Source organism: Nerophis ophidion, linkage group LG13 (assembly GCF_033978795.1).
Source record: "Nerophis ophidion isolate RoL-2023_Sa linkage group LG13, RoL_Noph_v1.0, whole genome shotgun sequence".
NCBI lineage: Eukaryota > Metazoa > Chordata > Actinopteri > Syngnathiformes > Syngnathidae > Nerophis > Nerophis ophidion.
This window is the reverse complement of record NC_084623.1, coordinates 60,735,275-60,758,207: the sequence shown is the minus strand read 5'-3', so window position 1 is coordinate 60,758,207 and position 22,933 is coordinate 60,735,275. Positions and strand designations below refer to the sequence as shown.

Here is a 22,933-nt window from a genome sequence, read left to right as displayed (position 1 = left end):
TGACAGTATGTGACGTGTGAGGTGACAGTATGTGACGTATGAGGTGACAGTATGTGACGTATGAGGTGACAGTATGTGACGTATGAGGTGACAGTATGTGACGTATGAGGTGACAGTATGTGACGTATGAGGTGACAGTATGACGTATGAGGTGACAGTATGTGACGTATGAGGTGACAGTATGTGACGTATGAGGTGACAGTATGTGACGTGTGAGGTGACAGTATGTGACGTATGAGGTGACAGTATGTGACGTATGAGGTGACAGTATGTGACGTATGAGGTGACAGTATGACGTATGAGGTGACAGTATGTGACGTATGAGGTGACAGTATGTGACATGTGAGGTGACAGTATGTGACGTGTGAGGTGACAGTATGTGACGTATGAGGTGACAGTATGTGACGTGTGAGGTGACAGTATGTGACGTATGAGGTGACAGTATGTGACGTGTGAGGTGACAGTATGTGACGTATGAGGTGACAGTATGTGACGTATGAGGTGACAGTATGACGTATGAGGTGACAGTATGTAACGTATGAGGTGACAGTATGTGACGTATGAGGTGACAGTATGTGACGTATGAGGTGACAGTATGTGACGTTTGAGGTGACAGTATGTGACGTGTGAGGTGACAGTATGTGACGTGTGAGGTGACAGTATGTGACGTATGAGGTGACAGTATGTGACGTATGAGGTGACAGTATGTGACGTATGAGGTGACAGTATGTGACGTGTGAGGTGACAGTATGTGACGTATGAGGTGACAGTATGACGTATGAGGTGACAGTATGTGACCGACACAACTGCTTGGTCAACACGTCAGTTACTGAGTGACCGACACAACTGCTTGGTCAACACGTCTAGTTACTGTTGTGTCGGTCACTCAGTAACTAGACGTGTTGACCAAGCAGTTGTGTCGGTCACTCAGTAACTAGACGTGTTGACAAAGCAGAGGTGTCGGTCACTCAGTAACTAGACGTGTTGACCAAGCAGTTGTGTCGGTCACTCAGTAACTAGACGTGTTGACCAAGCAGTTGTGTCCCTCACTCAGTAACTAGACGTGTTGACCAAGCAGTTGTGTCGGTCACTCAGTAACTAGACGTGTTGACCAAGCAGTTGTGTCCCTCACTCAGTAACTAGACGTGTTGACCAAGCAGTCGTGTCGGTCACTCAGTAACTAGACGTGTTGACAAAGCAGAGGTGTCGGTCACTCAGTAACTAGACGTGTTGACCAAGCAGTTGTGTCCCTCACTCAGTAACTAGACGTGTTGACCAAGCAGTTGTGTCGGTCACTCAGTAACTAGACGTGTTGACCAAGCAGTTGTGTCGGTCACTCAGTAACTAGACGTGTTGACCAAGCAGTTGTGTCGGTCACTCAGTAACTAGACGTGTTGACCAAGCAGTTGTGTCGGTCACTCAGTAACTAGACGTGTTGACCAAGCAGTTGTGTCGGTCACTCAGTAACTAGACGTGTTGACAAAGCAGAGGTGTCCCTCACTCAGTAACTAGACGTGTTGACCAAGCAGTTGTGTCGGTCACTCAGTAACTAGACGTGTTGACCAAGCAGTTGTGTCGGTCACTCAGTAACTAGACGTGTTGACCAAGCAGTTGTGTCGGTCACTCAGTAACTAGACGTGTTGACCAAGCAGTTGTGTCGGTCACTCAGTAACTAGACGTGTTGACCAAGCAGTTGTGTCGGTCACTCAGTAACTAGACGTGTTGACCAAGCAGTTGTGTCGGTCACTCAGTAACTAGACGTGTTGACCAAGCAGTTGTGTCGGTCACTCAGTAACTAGACGTGTTGACCAAGCAGTTGTGTCGGTCACTCAGTAACTAGACGTGTTGACCAAGCAGTTGTGTCCCTCACTCAGTAACTAGACGTGTTGACCAAGCAGTTGTGTCGGTCACTCAGTAACTAGACGTGTTGACCAAGCAGTTGTGTCGGTCACTCAGTAACTAGACGTGTTGACAAAGCAGAGGTGTCCCTCACTCACCAGTCTCTCCATCTCCTGCTCTCGGAGTCGTTCTTCCCTCTGACGGCGGTGATAGTCCAGCAGCTGGTCCTGGTTGTCACTGATCTCTGAGATGCTGTTCTTCCTCTCCCTCACTGCTGAGATCTTCCTGGTGCACCTGGGACTGGCGATGGGGGAGGAGCCGGGAAGAGAACCCAGACTGTAGGCAGGTGACAAGGCGTGTCCAGAGATGGCCTTTGGTGAGCCACCTTCCTTCATGGGAAAGGTGGGGGAGGGACTACGAGCCCGCATCCCTTTATTGCCAGTCAGATCCTCAGGCAAGGTTCCAAACTTAGGATGAAGCCGGAGACCCTCTGGGGTTGGCCTCCGCAGACTTGAGGGGCTCTCCGGGGCCTTCATGGTGGCAACTTGGCCGCCTCTTCGAGCGATGGAGGGACTTAGAGGTGGAAGTTCTCTCACGTAACCTCCTGCACCGTTTAGTTCTAGGTTCTTCCTGGCCATGCCGGGGCTGGCAGGAGATCCTTGGATGACATGGACAACAGGATCCAGAGGAGGCTGAAAGGCCAGATTAGGATGGAAAGGTTGCCTGGATGAACTGGAGCCATCAGTCGAGAGAGTCTGCCCTCTCAAAGGACTGGGAGGCCTTTCCTGAAGCACTGTGGTGATCTTGGTCCTAGAACTAGATGGCACGGGAAAAGGAGATGTTTGCAGCCTGGAAGTGAGGCCGCTTGGCACTAGAGTTCTGCTACTGAGACATTCTTGTGAAGACAGGTCTTGGCCTAATCCTCTGCGACTAGGCTTAGGGCTTAGACCGTCTCCTAAGACCCTCCTCTGCAGCCCAGGGCTCCCTTTAACACTTTCCCAGTTGGTGGTCCGGGGCTGGCTGGTGAAATGATAGCTGGAGGAACGTGCAGGCACCGGAGGTAGAGAGGACCCCTGGTCCTGGAGAGGCAAAGGGGACACCTGGTCCTGGAGAGGCAAAGGGGACACCTGGTCCTGGAGAGGCAGAGGGGACACCTGGTCCTGGGGGTCTGCACCAGGAGTCGGGCTGCTGGCAGCTGAAGGGGAGGACAGCGGAGAAAAGGCTGGCGATGTATTTTCGTAGCTGGACCCCACGGACATGGCCCCTGGACTGGTGAGGGGGGACAGCAAATACCTAACCCCCCCCATTGACCATGGGCCCTCCGGGGGGCCTTTTGTCCTCCGAGGAGCAAGACTGAGGCTCGTCCATAGCTAAGGAGTCCATGATGTCCTGGAGGTCCTTCTCAATAGAGCTGACGATGGCGCTGTGGTCCGACTCGGCTCGCTCGCCAAGGTCTTGGAGGGACTGTGCTGGACTGCTCCGGTGAGGCCCATTGAACATGTCTGAACACACAACAAGAACACAACCTTTTTACGTGCACAACAGTAACACAATATTAACGCAACCACAGTACATGCACAACAGTAACACAACAATTGTAGAGACAACAATCACATAACAATAGTACATGCACATTAATAACAAATGCACATGCACAACAACACAATAATAACACAACAGTTGTACAGACACAACAATCACAAAACAATAGTACATGCACATTAATAATTGCACATGCACAACAACACAATAATAACACAATAATTGTACAGACACAACAATCACACAACAATAGTACATGCACAATGACACAATTGTACATGCACAACAATAACAATTGCACATGCACAACAACAACACAATAATAACACAACAATTTTACAGACACAACAATAGTACATGCACAATGACAACAATTGTACATGCACAACAATAACAATTGCACATGCACAACAACAACACAATAATAACACAACAATTTTACAGACACAACAATAGTACATGCACAATGACAACAATTGTACATGCACAACAATAACAATTGCACATGCACAACAACAACACAATAACAACACAACAATTTTACATGCATAACAATAACACAACAATAACATAATAAAACAATTGTACATGCACAACGGCTATATGGCAATGCGGAGCAGTGCACACAATAATAACACAACATTAACAACAATTGTACAAGGGTTATATGGCAAGTTAACACAATAACAACAATCGTACATGCACAACGGCTATATGGCAAGGCGGAGGAGAACCCACAACAATAACACAACAATTGTACATGCACAAGGATTATATGGCAATAACACAAGAATTGCACATAGGTTATATGGCAAGTGCACACAACGATAACTCAACAATTGAACGTGGTTATATGGCAAGTGCACACAATAATAACACAACAATTGTACATGCACAAGGGTCATATGGCAATAACACAACAATTGTACATACTGTAGGTTGTATGGCAAGTTCAGACAACAATAACACAACAATTGAACGTGGTTATATGTTAAGTGCACACAACAATTGAACGTGGTTGCATGGCAAGTGCACACAACGATAACACAACAATTGAATGTGGTTGTATGGCAAGTGCACACAACAATAGAACGTGGTTGTATGGCAAGTGCACACAACAATAACACAACAATTGAACGCGGTTGTATGGCAAGTGCACACAACAATATGACAACAATTGAACGTGGTTGTATGGCAAGTGCACACAATAACAACAATTGAACGTGGTTGTATGGCAAGTGCACACAACAATATGACAACAATTGAACGTGGTTGTATGGCAAGTGCACACAACAATAACACAATTGAACGTGGTTGTATGGCAAGTGCACACAACAATAACAACAATTGAACGTGGTTGTATGGCAAGTGCACACAATAACAACAATTGAACGTGGTTGTATGGCAAGTGCACACAACAATAACACAAGAATTGAACGTGGTTGTATGGCAAGTGCACACAACAATAACACAAGAATTGAACGTGGTTGTATGGCAAGTGCACACAACAATAACACAAGAATTGAAGGTGGTTGTATGGCAAGTGCACACAACAATAACACAACAATTGAAGGTGGTTGTATGGCAAGTGCACACAAAGGAAGCTGGACTAAGATGGGAGACTGAGTGCAGGTGTGTCTTAGTGGCCAATCAGGCAGCAGGTGTGCACAGCACAATTCATCTTTTATTACTATTTTTCTTGATTGCCTATCTCATTATGTATGATTATTTTTCTTGATTGCCTATTTCCATCCATCCATTTTTCTACCGCTTTGTCCCTTTCGGGGTAGCAGGGGGCGCTGGTGCCTATCTCCATCCATCCATCTCAGCTTTCATTATTTTTTTGTTATTTTTCTTGATTGCCTATTTCATTATTTATTATTATTTTTCTTGATTGCCTATCTCATTATGTATGATTATTTTTCTTGATTGCCTATTTCCATCCATCCATTTTTCTACCGCTTTGTCCCTTTCGGGGTTGCAGGGGGCGCTGGTGCCTATCTCCATCCATCCATCTCAGCTTTCATTATTTTTTTGTTATTTTTCTTGATTGCCTATTTCATTATTTATTATTATTTTTCTTGATTGCCTATCTCATTATTTATGACTGTTTTTCTTCATACTTGAGTCAAATGTTTACAGGTCAGAGAGCTCAAGCTACTTGACTTCTTCAGTCTTTGTATAGGTGTAGGTCATCCTAGGAGCATGTCACCTCTTCTTCAAAGTCTTCATTATCTTGGATTTACCAAATATGTTGCCGAAATTGTTTTAAACAAAGAATTGAGTTGACTCACAAATGTTGCTGATGTGCATTTATTAGGAAAAAAGAAAAGTAAATTGTAAATTGTGCCTCACAATACGAAGGTCCTGAGTAGTCCTGAGTTCAATCCTGGGCTCGGGATCTTTCTGTGTGGAGTTTGCATGTTCTCCCCGTGACTGCGTGGGCTTCCTCCCACCTCCAAAGACATGCACCTGGGGATAGGCCCCTCCCACCTCCAAAGACATGCACCTGGGGATAGGCCCCTCCCTCCTCCAAAGACATGCACCTGGGGATAGGCCCCTCCCACCTCCAAAGACACGCACCTGGGCATAGGCCCCTCCCACCTCCAAAGACATGCACCTGGGGATAGGCCCCTCCCACCTCCAAAGACATGCACCTGGGGATAGGCCCCTCCCACCTCCAAAGACATGCACCTGGGGATAGGCCCCTCCCACCTCCAAAGACATGCACCTGGGGATAGGCCCCTCCCACCTCCAAAGACATGCACCTGGGGATAGGCCCCTCCCACCTCCAAAGACATGCACCTGGGGATAGGTTGATTGGCAACACTAAAAAAATTGGCCCAAATGTGTGAATGTTATGTAACTCTGTTGGCCCTGTGATGAGGGGGCGGCTTGTCCAGGGTGTAACCCGCTTTTCGCCCGAATACAGCTGAGATAGGTTCCAGCACCTCCCGCGATCCCAAAAGGGACAAGCGGTAGGTAGAAAATGGATGGATATGTCTGATGAATGGAACAAAAATGAAATAATAGCTGCAGCTCTAAAGTCAGGTGATAAATGTATAGAAAGTGAAATAAGTGTTAGCTGTTAAATCAAACTCATCTAATATTTTGCTTCCTGCTATCTTTATAGAAGTCTCAGATTGTTTATAATGTACATTTTATCTTAACACGCTTCTTAAATGAAATATGTCATTGTTTAATTTTATCATGAAGGTAAAAATAACTCACTTTGACCGGCCCATAGAAATGTTTATCAAAGTGCATAAACAAATGAATGAAATGCTTATGAATGTGCATAAACAAACAAACTAGATGTTTATGAACGTACTTAACAAATGAATGAAATGTTACTTAACGTGCATAAACAAGTGAATGAATACGTAAACAAGAGATGTGGTAAAGTAAGGGTGTGTGTCAAATAAATAAATAATGGGTTCTCTGTAATTAAATGAAAGAATGAACACATAAAGAAGAAACAAGGGTGTGTGTGTCAAATAAATGTAAGTAAAAGAAGAATGTGCTATAAAATGCCAGACTTCATTGAGAAATTAGACAATAACACTCATTGTCTAACTTGGCGATGTATTTGAAGGTTGATGTGTTTTGATATGTCATATTTCAGATAAATATGCCGAGTGCTCCAAGTCAGCATAAAGTGCAGGACATGAAATAAAGTGTTAGATGGAATAAAATCCTGTTTGTAGTCAGAACGTCAGATACTCACTTCAGACACGGTTAGCTTTAGCATTAGCATCCTTCGTCTCGTCTCTTTCAGACAAGACGAGCCTGCTTTAGACTCACGGAGTCCGTTATTGTTCGTCCCGGAGTCCGTTAATGTTTGTCACGGAGTCCGTTAATGTTTGTCACGGAGTCCGTTAATGTTCGTCACGGAGTCTCCACACACGTGCTCGGCCGGTACCGACATTTAAACACGTGATCCGCAGGTACCGGCGGCGCTGGTGTTGGCACTGTAACCTTTTCCGGTTGACCTTTTCACACTAAACTTCTGCTGTGGTCACACATGGCAAATACGTTCCGGTGTCGTAGAAGGTTTGAAATAGATAACATTACATTCAAATAATTTAGATATTATTTACTTACCACTCACTGTGTTGCTACAGAATTGCAAAATCAATGCACTTTTTTGGTTTTATTTTGAAGGTATAACCACCTAATTCCTGGTCATTCGGACAGCGCACTTCCTGTTTCGCTGTTTTGTTGCTGGTCATCTTCGCAAGCTTGACAAACTGAAACTTTTAGTAGATTGCACAGTACAGTACAGTACAGTACAGTACAGTATAGTACAGTACAGTGCAGTACAGTACAGTGCAGTACAGTATAGTACAGTACAGTGCAGTACAGTGCAGTACAGTACAGTGCAGTACAGTGCAGTACAGTACAGTGCAGTACAGTATAGTACAGTACAGTGCAGTACAGTGCAGTACAGTACAGTGCAGTACAGTACAGTACAGTACAGTGCAGTACAGTACAGTACAGTGCAGTACAGTGCAGTACAGTACAGTACAGCACAGTAGAGTATAGTACAGTACAGTACAGTAGAGTATAGTACAGTACAGTACAGTACAGTACAGTACAGTGCAGTACAGTGCAGTACAGTACAGTACAGTGCAGTACAGTACATATTCCCTACAATTGACCTCGAAATGGTAACACCCCAATAAACTTTTCAAATTGTTTAAGTCTGGGTGCACCTTCATCAATTCACGGTAAAACTATTGATGCAATAATGATTGTAAGACATGACTTCAACATTTAAGCAAACTATTGATGCAATAATGAATTATTATAAGACATGACTTCAACATTTAAAGACATTAAAAAACAAGACGAGGCACTTTGGTAAATCAGTGGAAAACGTCCTGAACTATACACTAATATTGAGATACTGTGCATTTTGAACTTGGTCAACATTGGTATTCTTCATGTTTAAATCAAAGCAGAACATCATAATAACTATGTGGTGTATATATGTGTACATCATAGCAGAACATCATAATAACTATGTGGTGTATATATGTGTACATCATAGCAGAACATCATAATAACTATGTGGTGTATATATGTGTACATCATAGCAGAACATCATAATAACTATGTGGTGTATATATGTGTACATCATAGCAGAACATCATAATAACTATGTGGTGTATATATGTGTACATCATAGCAGAACATCATAATAACTATGTGGTGTATATATGTGTACATCATAGCAGAACATCATAACTATGTGGTGTATATATGTGTACATCATAGCAGAACATCATAATAACTATGTGGTGTATATATGTGTACATCATAGCAGAACATCATAATAACTATGTGGTGTATATATGTGTACATCATAGCAGAACATCATAATAACTATGTGGTGTATATATGTGTACATCATAGCAGAACATCATAATAACTATGTGGTGTATATATGTGTACATCATAGCAGAACATCATAATAACTATGTGGTGTATATATGTGTACATCATAGCAGAACATCATAATAACTATGTGGTGTATATATGTGTACATCATAGCAGAACATCATAATAACTATGTGGTGTATATATGTGTACATCATAGCAGAACATCATAATAACTATGTGGTGTATATATGTTTACATCATAGCAGAACATCATAATAACTATGTGGTGTATATATGTGTACATCATAGCAGAACATCATAATAACTATGTGGTGTATATATGTGTACATCATAGCAGAACATCATAATAACTATGTGGTGTATATATGTGTACATCATAGCAGAACATCATAATAACTATGTGGTGTATATATGTGTACATCATAGCAGAACATCATAATAACTATGTGGTGTATATATGTGTACATCATAGCAGAACATCATAATAACTATGTGGTGTATATATGTGTACATCATAGCAGAACATCATAATAACTATGTGGTGTATATATGTGTACATCATAGCAGAACATCATAATAACTATGTGGTGTATATATGTTTACATCATAGCAGAACATCATAATAACTATGTGGTGTATATATGTGTACATCATAGCAGAACATCATAATAACTATGTGGTGTATATATGTGTACATCATAGCAGAACATCATAATAACTATGTGGTGTATATATGTGTACATCATAGCAGAACATCATAATAACTATGTGGTGTATATATGTGTACATCATAGCAGAACATCATAATAACTATGTGGTGTATATATGTGTACATCATAGCAGAACATCATAATAACTATGTGGTGTATATATGTGTACATCATAGCAGAACATCATAATAACTATGTGGTGTATATATGTGTACATCATAGCAGAACATCATAATAACTATGTGGTGTATATATGTGTACATCATAGCAGAACATCATAATAACTATGTGGTGTATATATGTGTACATCATAGCAGAACATCATAATAACTATGTGGTGTATATATGTGTACATCATAGCAGAACATCATAATAACTATGTGGTGTATAGATGTGTACATCATAGCAGAACATCATAATAATTTCCATCCATTTTCTACCGCTTATTCCCTTTGAGGTCGCGGGGGGCGCTGGTGCCTATTTCAGCTACAATCGGGTGGAAGGCGGCGTACACCCTGGACAAGTGGCCATCTCATCACAGGACCAACACAGATAGACAACATTCACACACTAGGGACCATTTAGTGTTGCCAATCAACCTATCCCCAGGTGCATGTCTTTGGAGGTGGGAGGGGCCTATCCCCAGGTGCATGTCTTTGGAGGTGGGAGGGGCCTATCCCCAGGTGCATGTCTTTGGAGGTGGGAGGGGCCTATCCCCAGGTGCATGTCTTTGGAGGTGGGAGGGGCCTATCCCCAGGTGCATGTCTTTGGAGGTGGGAGGGGCCTATCCCCAGGTGCATATCTTTGGAGGTGGGAGGGGCCTATCCCCAGGTGCATGTCTTTGGAGGTGGGAGGGGCCTATCCCCAGGTGCATGTCTTTGGGGGTGGGAGGGGCCTATCCCCAGGTGCATGTCTTTGGAGGTGGGAGGGGCCTATCCCCAGGTGCATGTCTTTGGAGGTGGGAGGGGCCTATCCCCAGGTGCATATCTTTGGAGGTGGGAGGGGCCTATCCCCAGGTGCATGTCTTTGGAGGTGGGAGGGGCCTATCCCCAGGTGCATGTCTTTGGAGGTGGGAGGGGCCTATCCCCAGGTGCATGTCTTTGGGGGTGGGAGGGGCCTATCCCCAGTTGCATGTCTTTGGAGGTGGGATGGGCCTATCCCCAGGTGCATGTCTTTGGAGGTGGGAGGGGCCTATCCCCAGGTGCATGTCTTTGGAGGTGGGAGGGGCCTATCCCCAGGTGCATGTCTTTGGAGGTGGGAGGGGCCTATCCCCAGGTGCATGTCTTTGGAGGTGGGAGGAAGCCGGAGTACCCGGAGGGACCCCACACATTCACGGGGAGAACATGCAAACTCCACACAGAAAGATCCAGAGCCTGGGATTGAACCCAGGACTACTCAGGACCTTGGTATTGTGAGGCAGACGCACTAACCCCTCTGCCACCGTGAAGCCCCAGTGTGTATATACTTCATGTAAATATGACATGTTATTATGAATGTTACGAGATAGATACTCCATATATACTTACAGTGTGTATATAAAACCTTGGAGGTTTTTGTATGTTTTTAGAGCACTTTATAGGTGGAATAAAGGGACTCCCATTACCTCCATTGTTAGCTGACGTTTGCTCGCCTTTATTTAGGATTTAGAATGCATACAAAAAGGAAGCGGCATGTCTTCTCGTCTTCCATTAGGGTTGAGAATGATAGGTACACTTCCAAGAAAAGTGCAGCCCCCATGAAAGTCCTGATGATGGCGTTGACTGACTGGAGATAAAGTAGTGATAATAGTGTTTATGTGCAGATAAGGTGTCCTTGTACACAGATGACAGATATTGTGGGAGTGCTCCACCCAATGTATCATTAAGGAGTCATTATGCAGCTCTCCAAACAACGGAAGGCCGTCATTATGGAGTAGGAAGTGTTTAGTGAGCAGACTATACTTAGTCAAAGGACACACTAAGAGAAAAGTCACCTTCTTGCAGTCTTCTTGGAGACGAAGAGGAATGAGACGCACATTAAAAGTCTTTGGCTGCCCTCCAAACTTGAGCAGACACTATTTCACAAGTCCACTCCAGTCTCTGCCATCAAATACTTTCACTCCTACAACATCCCAATAGAAATACTTTCACTCATGTGTGGTGATGACATGACATGTGTGGTGATGACATGACATGTGTGGTGATGACATGACATGTGTGGTGATGACATGACATGTGTGGTGATGACATGACATGTGTGGTGATGACATGACGTGTGTGGTGATGACATGACGTGTGTGGTGATGACATGACGTGTGTGGTGATGACATGACATGTGTGGTGATGACATGACATGTGTGGTGATGACATGACATGTGTGGTGATGACATGACGTGTGTGGTGATGACATGACATGTGTGGTGATGACATGACGTGTGTGGTGATGACATGACATGTGTGGTGATGACATGACATGTGTGGTGATGACATGACGTGTGTGGTGATGACATGACGTGTGTGGTGATGACATGTGTACCCTGGCAAAGATGCTCAAATCTTCATGTCCAATAATTCATGTCTAATGTTCTTCAACACGTTCTCACAACTTATTTCTTTTCTACTTCTCTCGCTCTTTGCACGAGGAATGTTAGCTTGATCTGTGTTTTCATGTCAAACTGATGCTGAGTGTCCTACACTCTACATGTGCACCTGTCACACCTGCACACAGTCTGTGGTGTCCTACACTCTACATGTGCACCTGTCACACCTGCACACAGTCTGTGGTGTCCTACACTCTACATGTGCACCTGTCACACCTGCACACAGTCTGTGGTGTTCTACACTCTACATGTGCACCTGTCACACCTGCACACAGTCTGTGGTGTCCTACACTCTACATGTGCACCTGTCACACCTGCACACAGTCTGTGGTGTCCTACACTCTACATGTGCACCTGTCACACCTGCACACAGTCTGTGGTGTCATACACTCTACATGTGCACCTGTCACACCTGCACACAGTCTGTGGTGTCCTACACTCTACATGTGCACCTGTCACACCTGCACACAGTATGTGGTGTCCTACACTCTACATGTGCACCTGTCACACCTGCACACAGTCTGTGGTGTCCTACACTCTACATGTGCACCTGTCACACCTGCACACAGTCTGTGGTGTCCTACACTCTACATGTGCACCTGTCACACCTGCACACACACTGTGGTGTCCTACACTCAACATGTGCACCTGTCACACCTGCACACAGTCTGTGGTGTCCTACACTCTACATGTGCACCTGTCACACCTGCACACAGTGTGTGGTGTCCTACACTCTACATGTGCACCTGTCACACCTGCACACAGTCTGTGGTGTCCTACACTCTACATGTGCACCTGTCACACCTGCACACAGTCTGTGGTGTCATACACTCTACATGTGCACCTGTCACACCTGCACACAGTGTGTGGTGTCCTACACTCTACATGTGCACCTGTCACACCTGCACACAGTCTGTGGTGTCCTACACTCTACATGTGCACCTGTCACACCTGCACACGGTGTGTGGTGTCCTACACTCTACATGTGCACCTGTCACACCTGCACACGGTGTGTGGTGTCCTACACTCTACATGTGCACCTGTCACACCTGCACACAGTCTGTGGTGTCCTACACTCTACATGTGCACCTGTCACACCTGCACACAGTCTGTGGTGTTCTACACTCTACATGTGCACCTGTCACACCTGCACACAGTGTGTGGTGTCCTACACTCTACATGTGCACCTGTCACACCTGCACACAGTCTGTGGTGTCCTACACTCTACATGTGCACCTGTCACACCTGCACACAGTCTGTGGTGTTCTACACTCTACATGTGCACCTGTCACACCTGCACACAGTCTGTGGTGTCCTACACTCTACATGTGCACCTGTCACACCTGCACACAGTCTGTGGTGTCCTACACTCTACATGTGCACCTGTCACACCTGCACACAGTCTGTGGTGTCCAACACTCTACATGTGCACCTGTCACACCTGCACACGGTCTGTGGTGTCATACACTCTACATGTGCACCTGTCACACCTGCACACGGTCTGTGGTCCCCTGCATCACCTTGGCCACCAGGGGGCGTCACGCTCTTCATCTTTACTTCTTCAGGGTGGTTGAAGCTGAAGAAGGCTGACTCAGCAAAACGCAGCATGCAGCCTGCACAGGAGAACATCATGAAGATCATAGTACAGACTGAGGTACTTCCACAGTACTCGTAGTACTCCTAAAATGTCAATACTTCAATGAGAAGCACTTCATATGAAGGATGGGGAAAAAGGCGGATTGCAGACTTTGAGTTGAGGGTTCAAGTGAGGGATGGAAGTCTGGATCGTGAGAGCCAAAGGTGGATCTGAACAGTGTCTGCAGGTATCAATCGTTCTACCTAGGGGTGTAACGGTCGGTACGTGCATTTGTATTGAACTGTTTCGGTACGGGGGTTTCCGTTCGGTGCGGAGGTGTACCCAACGAGTTTCCACATGAATATATGTAGTAGCCGCCTCAGCTAAAGTCTTAACAAGCTGCTCTGCTTTCTACTTCTGTCTCCTACACAGCACCCAGCATTGTCTCACCCACACAACTATCTGATTGGTTACAACCATAGCGGTAACAGCCAATCAGCAGTGCGTATTCAGAGCGGTAACAGCCAATCAGCAGTGTGTATTCAGAGCGGTAACAGCCAATCAGCAGTGCGTATTCAGAGCGCATGTAGTAAATGCTTCATAGTCGAGCAGATAGGTGTTTAGCAGGTGAGCATAATGCAGCGTACTCTCCCAGAATAATAATAAACTTTTTAATCATAATAATATAATATAATTTCCCATAATATATTAATGTAATGATACTAAATATGTAACTTTCCTGAAGGAATAAATAAAGTACTATCTATCTAAACACCTCCCAGTCAACTACTAGTATCATCACCATGAGCCCGTCGACGTTCTAGAAACTTAAACTGCAGCTCAGCTCGCTCGCAGTCCTGGCTTGAGGTGAAGGCTAATTAGCTCTTAGCGTAACAATAGCTCATTTTGCGGTGTGTGTGTTGTCTAGAGTTCAGGAGTGGCTTGACCATGGGAATACGGCTATTGAAGCTGTATCTGTTGAAAAGCTCTATGGAGATGATGATTTCATTTTCCAGCATGATCTGGCACCTGCCCACAGTGCCAAAAGCAGCAGTAACTGGTGTACTGACCATGGCATTACTGTCCTCCATTGGCCTGCCAACTCCCCTGACCTAAACCCCAGAGAGAATGTGTGGGGTATTGTGAAGAAGAAGCTGAAAGACACCAGGCCCAATAATGCAAATGAGCTAAAGGCCGCTATTGAAGCATCCTGGGCATCCATAACACCTCAGCAATGCCACAGGCTGATTGCCTCCATGCCACGCCTCATTGATGCAGTAATCCCTGCAAAAGGATTCCCAACCAAGCACTGAGTGCAATAATTGACATTTTCAAATGTTTGATTTTGTTTTGCTGTTATAAATCTTTTTTTTTTACTTGGTCTGAGGAAATATTCTAATTTTTTGAGATAGGATTTTTGAGTTTTCTTAAGCTGTATGCCATAATCAGTGATATTAAAATAATAAAAGGCTTGCAATATTTCAGTTGATGTGTAATGAATACAGAATGTATGACATTTTCATGTTTTAGTTGTATTACAGAAAATAAAGGACTTTATCACAATATTCTAATTCTCCGAGACAGTCCTGTATATAATAATGTAAGTGCATCATTAAGCCTACATGAACTCCATGGTGTTCAGGGATGAATAGTCTCTCCTATTGCTGCTGTGCTATTTTTCAGCAATAGTTACATGAATCATGAGTAATGTAGCAGCCTAGTTTGAATGGCAGGGTCCCTGCTATCACATGTTGACACAAATATAACATTTACATAATAAAAATCAACTACAGGCTTCCCAAATGCTGTAATAAATGAAGCATGATGATTTGACTTCAGGGGCTTCACGGTGGCAGAAGGGTTAGTGCGTCTGCCTCACAATACGAAGGTCCTGCAGTCCTGGGTTCAAATCCAGGCTCGGGATCTTTCTGTGTGGAGTTTGCATGTTCTCCCCGTGAATGTGTGGGTTCCCTCCGGGTACTCTGGCTTCCTCCCACCTCCAAAGACATGCACCTGGGGATAGGCCCCTCCCACCTCCAAAGACATGCACCTGGGGATAGGCCCCTCCCACCTCCAAAGACATGAACCTGGGGATAGGCCCCTCCCACCTCCAAAGACATGCACCTGGGGATAGGCCCCTCCCACCTCCAAAGACATGCACCTGGGGATAGGCCCCTCCCACCTCCAAAGACATGAACCTGGGGATAGGCCCCTCCCACCTCCAAAGACATGCACCTGGGGATAGGTTGATTGGCAACACTAAATGGTCCCTAGTGTGTGAATGTTGTCTGTCTGTGTTGGTCTTGTGATGAGATGGCCACTTGTCCAGGGTGTACCCTGCGTTCTGCTCGATTGTAGCTGAGATAGGCACCAGCGCCCCCCGCGACCCCAAAGGGGAATAAGCGGTAGGAAATGGATGGATGGATGGAGTTGACTTGAAACTGTTTAATGTTGCACTTTTTATACGTAGAAGAAAGGTTTTGTCAACTTTTATAATCCGAGCAACAATTTGAGGCAGTTTAATGTGGATTAACGTGGGCAGAATTATTATAGTGTTCCCAACCTTAAAAGGATAAAGCCATTGTTTACACATTTGGTAAATAAATAACCAAAACATTAATATTTTGTTGTTTTCTTACTGAACCGAAAATGAACCGAACCGTGACTTCTAAACCGACGTACGTAACCAACCCAAACTTTTGTGTGGGCTTACACCCCTAGTTCTAGCGTCTGGGCGTGGTGAGGACCCAAGGAGGACAGGAGGCAAAGAATGGAAGTTGTTGTATTTAAAGAAGTTGACGTCACAGCAGCACCACTCTTCTTCTTCTCTAGCAGCTGAAGACATCACATGAAGAACTGACTTCAGACTTCTAATCTCACCAAATACTAACCTTTCTAGCAGGTGAAGAACTGAATCTTCTCCACACAAATGACTTTCCAGTCCACTTGCCAGTGATACACATGTGCTCCAAGGCTGGGAAGTACTCATCATCCTGGTCAGAGCAGAACTAGAAGTCAGTCCTAACTTTTCTTCTCTTTTCTCAGCATATTTGTCACTTCCTGCTGGCAGCCCGGAGCTGTCCTACAAATAAGTATTTATTGATAAATGAACAAAGTAAGGAGAAGTGCTCTGCTCGTACAGACCATGAAGAAAATAAAACAAAACAAAACTGCTGAAACCCAGCAAAGCACTCACGAAAAATGTTGAGCAGATGGCGTCCACAAAGTAGTGCGTATTAGGTTTAGCATCAAAAAGCTCCAACAAGCAAGGTCGGAACTTAAACAGTCTTGACTGCAAACAGAACGCGGCTGAGGGGAATTTATTCCGGGACTGAAGTGAAGCAGCCAGGAGAAAACAACCAAACCGGAAGAGCCACCAAAATAAAAGCACAGGACAGGAAGTAGCACAAAACACTAACAAAAAGCAACATAAGGCACAACATCATGAGGAATTGTTAGACTTTACATAATAAAGTGTGCTCAGATAACATTGAATGACCTTGACATTCACACAATGATGTCACGGTGACATTGAATGACCTTGACATTCACACAATGACGTCACGGTGACATCAGTGCTGAGCTGACAAACTGCCATCTTGCAGACGGACAGGAGAGCAAACGTAAACATCAACACTATTTACAGCACACATCCGGGGGAATGACACCAACTCTTTGCACTCCTCTTGTTTCCATGACAACCTGTCACCCACTGACTGCTGTGAATTCAAACAACGTGTCAGTCCTAGTTACTTATCATGTTTCCATGACAACGTGTCAGTCCTAGTTACTTATCATGTTTCCATGACAACGTGTCAGTCCTAGTTTCTTATCATGTTTCCATGATAACGTGTCAGTCCTAGTTACTTATCATGTTTCCATGACAACGTGTCAGTCCTAGTTATTTATCATGTTTCCATGACAACGTGTCAGTCCTAGTTACTTATCATGTTTCCATGACAACATGTCAGTCCTAGTTTCTTATCATGTTTCCATGACAACGTGTCAGTCCTCGTCACTTCTCATGTTGTTTCCATGACAACGTGTCAGTCCTAGTTACTTATCATGTTGTGTCCATGACAACGTGTCAGTCCTCGTCACTTTTCATGTTGTTTCCATGACAATGTGTCAGTCCTACTTACTTATCATGTTTCCATGACAACGTGTCAGTCCTAGTTACTTATCATGTTGTGTCCATGACAACGTGTCAGTCCTCGTCACTTTTCATGTTGTTTCCATGACAACGTGTCAGTCCTACTTACTTATCATGTTTCCATGACAACGTGTCAGTCCTACTTACTTATCATGTTTCCATGACAACGTGTCAGTCCCAGTTACTTATCATGTTGTTTCCATGACGTGTCAGTCCTTGTCACATATCATGTTGTTTCCATGACAACCTGTCAGTCCTTGTCACTTCTCATGTTGTTTCCATGACAACGTGTCAGTCCTCGTCACTTCTCATGTTGTTTCCATGACAATGTGTCAGTCCTAGTTACTTATCATGTTTCCATGACAACGTGTCAGTCCTAGTTAATTATCATGTTGTGTCCATGACAACGTGTCAGTCCTCGTCACGTTTCATGTTGTTTCCATGACAACGTGTCAGTCCTACTTACTTATCATGTTTCCATGACAACGTGTCAGTCCCAGTTACTTATCATGTTGTTTCCATGACAACGTGTCAGTCCTTGTCACATCATGTTTCCATGACAACCTGTCAGTCCTCGTCACTTCTCATGTTGTTTCCATGACAACGTGTCAGTCCTTGTCACATATCATGTTGTTTCCATAACAACCTGTCAGTCCTCGTCACTTCTCATGTTGTTTCCATGACAACGTGTCAGTCCTTGTCACATATCATGTTGTTTCCATAACAACCTGTCAGTCCTCGTCACTTCTCATGTTGTTTCCATGACAACGTGTCAGTCCTTGTCACATATCATGTTGTTTCCATAATAACCTGTCAGTCCTCGTCACTTCTCATGTTGTTTCCATGACAACGTGTCAGTCCTCGTCACTTCTCATGCTGTTTCCATAACAACGTGTCAGTCCTCGTCACATCTCATGTTGTTTCCATGACAACGTGTCAGTCCTCGTCACATCTCATGTTGTTTCCATGACAACGTGTCAGTCCTCGTCACATCTCATGTTGTTTCCAGGACAACGTGTCAGTCCTCGTCACATCTCATGTTGTTTCCATGACAACCTGTCAGTCCTCGTCACATCTCATGTTGTTTCCAGGACAACGTGTCAGTCCTCGTCACATCTCATGTTGTTTCGATGACAACCTGTCAGTCCTCGTCACTTCTCATGCTGTTTCCATGACAACGTGTCAGTCCTCGTCACATCTCATGTTGTTTCCAGGACAACCTGTCAGTCCTCGTCACTTCTCATGCTGTTTCCATAACAACGTGTCAGTCCTCGTCACATCTCATGTTGTTTCCATGACAACGTGTCAGTCCTCGTCACATCTCATGTTGTTTCCATGACAACGTGTCAGTCCTCGTCACATCTCATGTTGTTTCCAGGACAACGTGTCAGTCCTCGTCACATCTCATGTTGTTTCCATGACAACCTGTCAGTCCTCGTCACATCTCATGTTGTTTCCATGACAACGTGTCAGTCCTCGTCACATCTCATGTTGTTTCGATGACAACCTGTCAGTCCTCGTCACTTCTCATGTTGTTTCGATGACAACCTGTCAGTCCTCGTCACTTCTCATGCTGTTTCCATGACAACGTGTCAGTCCTCGTCACATCTCATGTTGTTTCCATGACAACGTGTCAGTCCTCGTCACATTTCATGTTGTTTCCATGACAACGTGTCAGTCCTCGTCACATCTCATGTTGTTTCCATGACAACGTGTCAGTCCTCGTCACATTTCATGTTGTTTCCATGACAACGTGTCAGTCCTCGTCACTTCTCATGTTGTTTCCATGACAACGTGTCAGTCCTCGTCACATCTCATGTTGTTTCCAGGACAACGTGTCAGTCCTCGTCACATCTCATGTTGTTTCCATGACAACGTGTCAGTCCTCGTCACATCTCATGTTGTTTCCAGGACAACGTGTCAGTCCTCGTCACATCTCATGTTGTTTCCAGGACAACGTGTCAGTCCTCGTCACATCTCATGTTGTTTCCATGACAACGTGTCAGTCCTCGTCACATCTCATGTTGTTTCCATGACAACGTGTCAGTCCTCGTCACATTTCATGTTGTTTCCATGACAACGTGTCAGTCCTCGTCACATCTCATGTTGTTTCCAGGACAACGTGTCAGTCCTCGTCACATCTCATGTTGTTTCCATGACAACCTGTCAGTCCTCGTCACATCTCATGTTGTTTCCATGACAACCTGTCAGTCCTCGTCACATCTCATGTTGTTTCCATAACAACCTGTCAGTCCTCGTCACATCTCATGTTGTTTCCATGACAACCTGTCAGTCCTCGTCACTTCTCATGCTGTTTCCATGACAACGTGTCAGTCCTCGTCACATCTCATGTTGTTTCCATGACAACGTGTCAGTCCTCGTCACTTCTCATGTTGTTTCCATGACAACGTGTCAGTCCTCGTCACATCTCATGTTGTTTCCATGACAACGTGTCAGTCCTCGTCACATCTCATGTTGTTTCCATGACAACCTGTCAGTCCTCGTCACTTCTCATGCTGTTTCCATGACAACGTGTCAGTCCTCGTCACATCTCATGTTGTTTCCATGACGTGTCAGTCCTCGTCACATCTCATGTTGTTTCCATGACAACGTGTCAGTCCTCGTCACATCTCATGTTGTTTCCATGACAACGTGTCAGTCCTCGTCACATCTCATGTTGTTTCCATGACAACGTGTCAGTCCTCGTCACATCTCATGTTGTTTCCATGACAACGTGTCAGTCCTCGTCACATCTCATGTTGTTTCCATGACAACGTGTCAGTCCTCGTCACATCTCATGTTGTTTCCATGACAACGTGTCAGTCCTCGTCACATCTCATGTTGTTTCCATGACAACGTGTCAGTCCTCGTCACATCTCATGTTGTTTCCATGACAACGTGTCAGTCCTCGTCACTTCTCATGCTGTTTCCATGACAACGTGTCAGTCCTCGTCACTTCTCATGTTGTTTCCATGACAACGTGTCAGTCCTCGTCACATATCATGTTGTTTCCATGACAACGTGTCAGTCCTCGTCACATCTCATGTTGTTTCCAGGACAACGTGTCAGTCCTCGTCACATCTCATGTTGTTTCCATGACAACGTGTCAGTCTTCGTCACATCTCATGTTGTTTCCATGACAACGTGTCAGTCCTAGTCCCTGGTGTCCTGAGGAGCCACGTGGCTGAAAGTTTCCACAAGGACATTTCTGTTCCAACCACTGGAACAATCTGTGCGCTGCCTCAGCATATTTTCTTCCAGATTGCAGAGGTGGTCGGGGATGGAAAAGCTGAGCTTGTAGTCCAGTGACATCATCCAGTGGATGAGGACTTGCGTTCCTGCTGCTCAGCACACAAACTTCTCAGTGAAAGTGTTGGCTCTTCTGCCGCCTCCTCAACATTGTCACAGGCAGCATTGTGTCTCACTTACTAAACCTTCTTTCCAGGGCCAAATCAAACTAAGTATCATGATCACTGCAGGACCAAGAACTCGGAGCAAGAGACAGCAGGAGACTAGCAGCCATGCTAGGCTAGCTTGAATGTTCAGCATCACAGTTCAACTATCCATCCATTGTTCTACCACTTGTCCTTGTCCTTTCTTCATGAGCGAAAATGTCCCGTATTCTTCTTAGCATTTAAGCTAGCTAGCGCTAACATCGCTACCAGTAAATGAGCAGAGTCAACGGTCTGTGATCAAAGTGTAGTTAGAAATCAACATCTGTTGCATTCCAAACTAAATACCAATAAACGACCGCGGTTTATGTCTCCATCGCTACCAGAGTACAACAACAACTATGATTTATGTCCTACTGTTCATGGCTACCAGAGTACAACAACAACTATGATTTATGTCCTATTGTTCATGGCTACCAGAGTACAACAACAACTATGATTTATGTCCTACTGTTCATGGCTACCAGAGTACAACAACAACTATGATTTATGTCCTATTGTTCATGGCTACCAGAGTACAACAACAACTATGATTTATGTCCTATTGTTCATCGCTACCAGAGTACAACAACAACTATGATTTATGTCCTACTGTTCATGGCTACCAGAGTACAACAACAACTATGATTTATGTCCTACTGTTCATGGCTACCAGAGTACAACAACAACTTTGACTTATGTCCTACTGTTCATGGCTACCAGAGTACAACAACAACTATGATTTATGTCCTACAGTTCATGGCTACCAGAGTACAACAACAACTATGATTTATGTCCTACTGTTCATGGCTACCAGAGTACAACAACAACTATGATTTATGTCCTACTGTTCATGGCTACCAGAGTACAACAACAACTTCTCCACAGCCGGAAATATTTCACCGTGTGGGTAATAACTTGTGATTGGTAAAAAAATGTAAACGCATTGTTGTGTTAATACTGTTGGAAACACTTCCAAGTGTTGTAGTTTACTTCCTTAGATTTGAGGACTAGCGTTGGATGTTTGATCAAGTTGGGGTTTCCGCCCAGAAGTACTACTTTTTAGTACTTTTCAGTACCTGACTCTAGTGACGTGGACAAGTGGAGTACAAGTAGTAAAAGTACTTAACTTCAGCGATGTGGAGTACTAGTAGTAGAAGTACTTGACTCCAGCGATGTGGAGTACAAGTAGTAAAAGTACTTGACTCCAGCAATGTGGAGTACAAGTAGTAAAAGTACTTGACTCCAGCAATGTGGAGTACAAGTAGTAAAAGTACTTGACTCCAGCAATGTGGAGTACAAGTAGTAGAAGTACTTGACTCCAGCGATGTGGAGTACAAGTAGTAGAAGTACTTGACTCCAGCAATGTGGAGTACAAGTAGTAGAAGTACTTGACTCCAGCAATGTGGAGTACAAGTAGTAGAAGTACAAGTACAAGTAGTAGAAGTACAACAGTCCATGGTCACCTCCCCTATGGTACGAAAGACTAAAAGCACTTTGCTCTTGAGAGTTGGCTTCACACTCCTCACACAATTCATTCCTCAGGTTTCAGGGCCTGGTCCTGGTCCTGGTCCTGGTCCTGGTCTGACTCATTCCTTCCCTCTGAGCACAAGTCCACCCCCGCTGGCAAACACCCCAGGAAGCAGGAGCCAGGATTTATAGCAAGTCTGACTACAAAGACCCTATTTTAGTCCACCT

General features: G+C 44.5%; 1 pseudogene; it reads right to left on the bottom strand.

The window, feature by feature from the left end:
- Positions 1–22,933, bottom strand: part of LOC133564833 (pleckstrin homology-like domain family B member 1) — a 689,899-nt pseudogene that overhangs the window by 660,241 nt on the left and 6,725 nt on the right.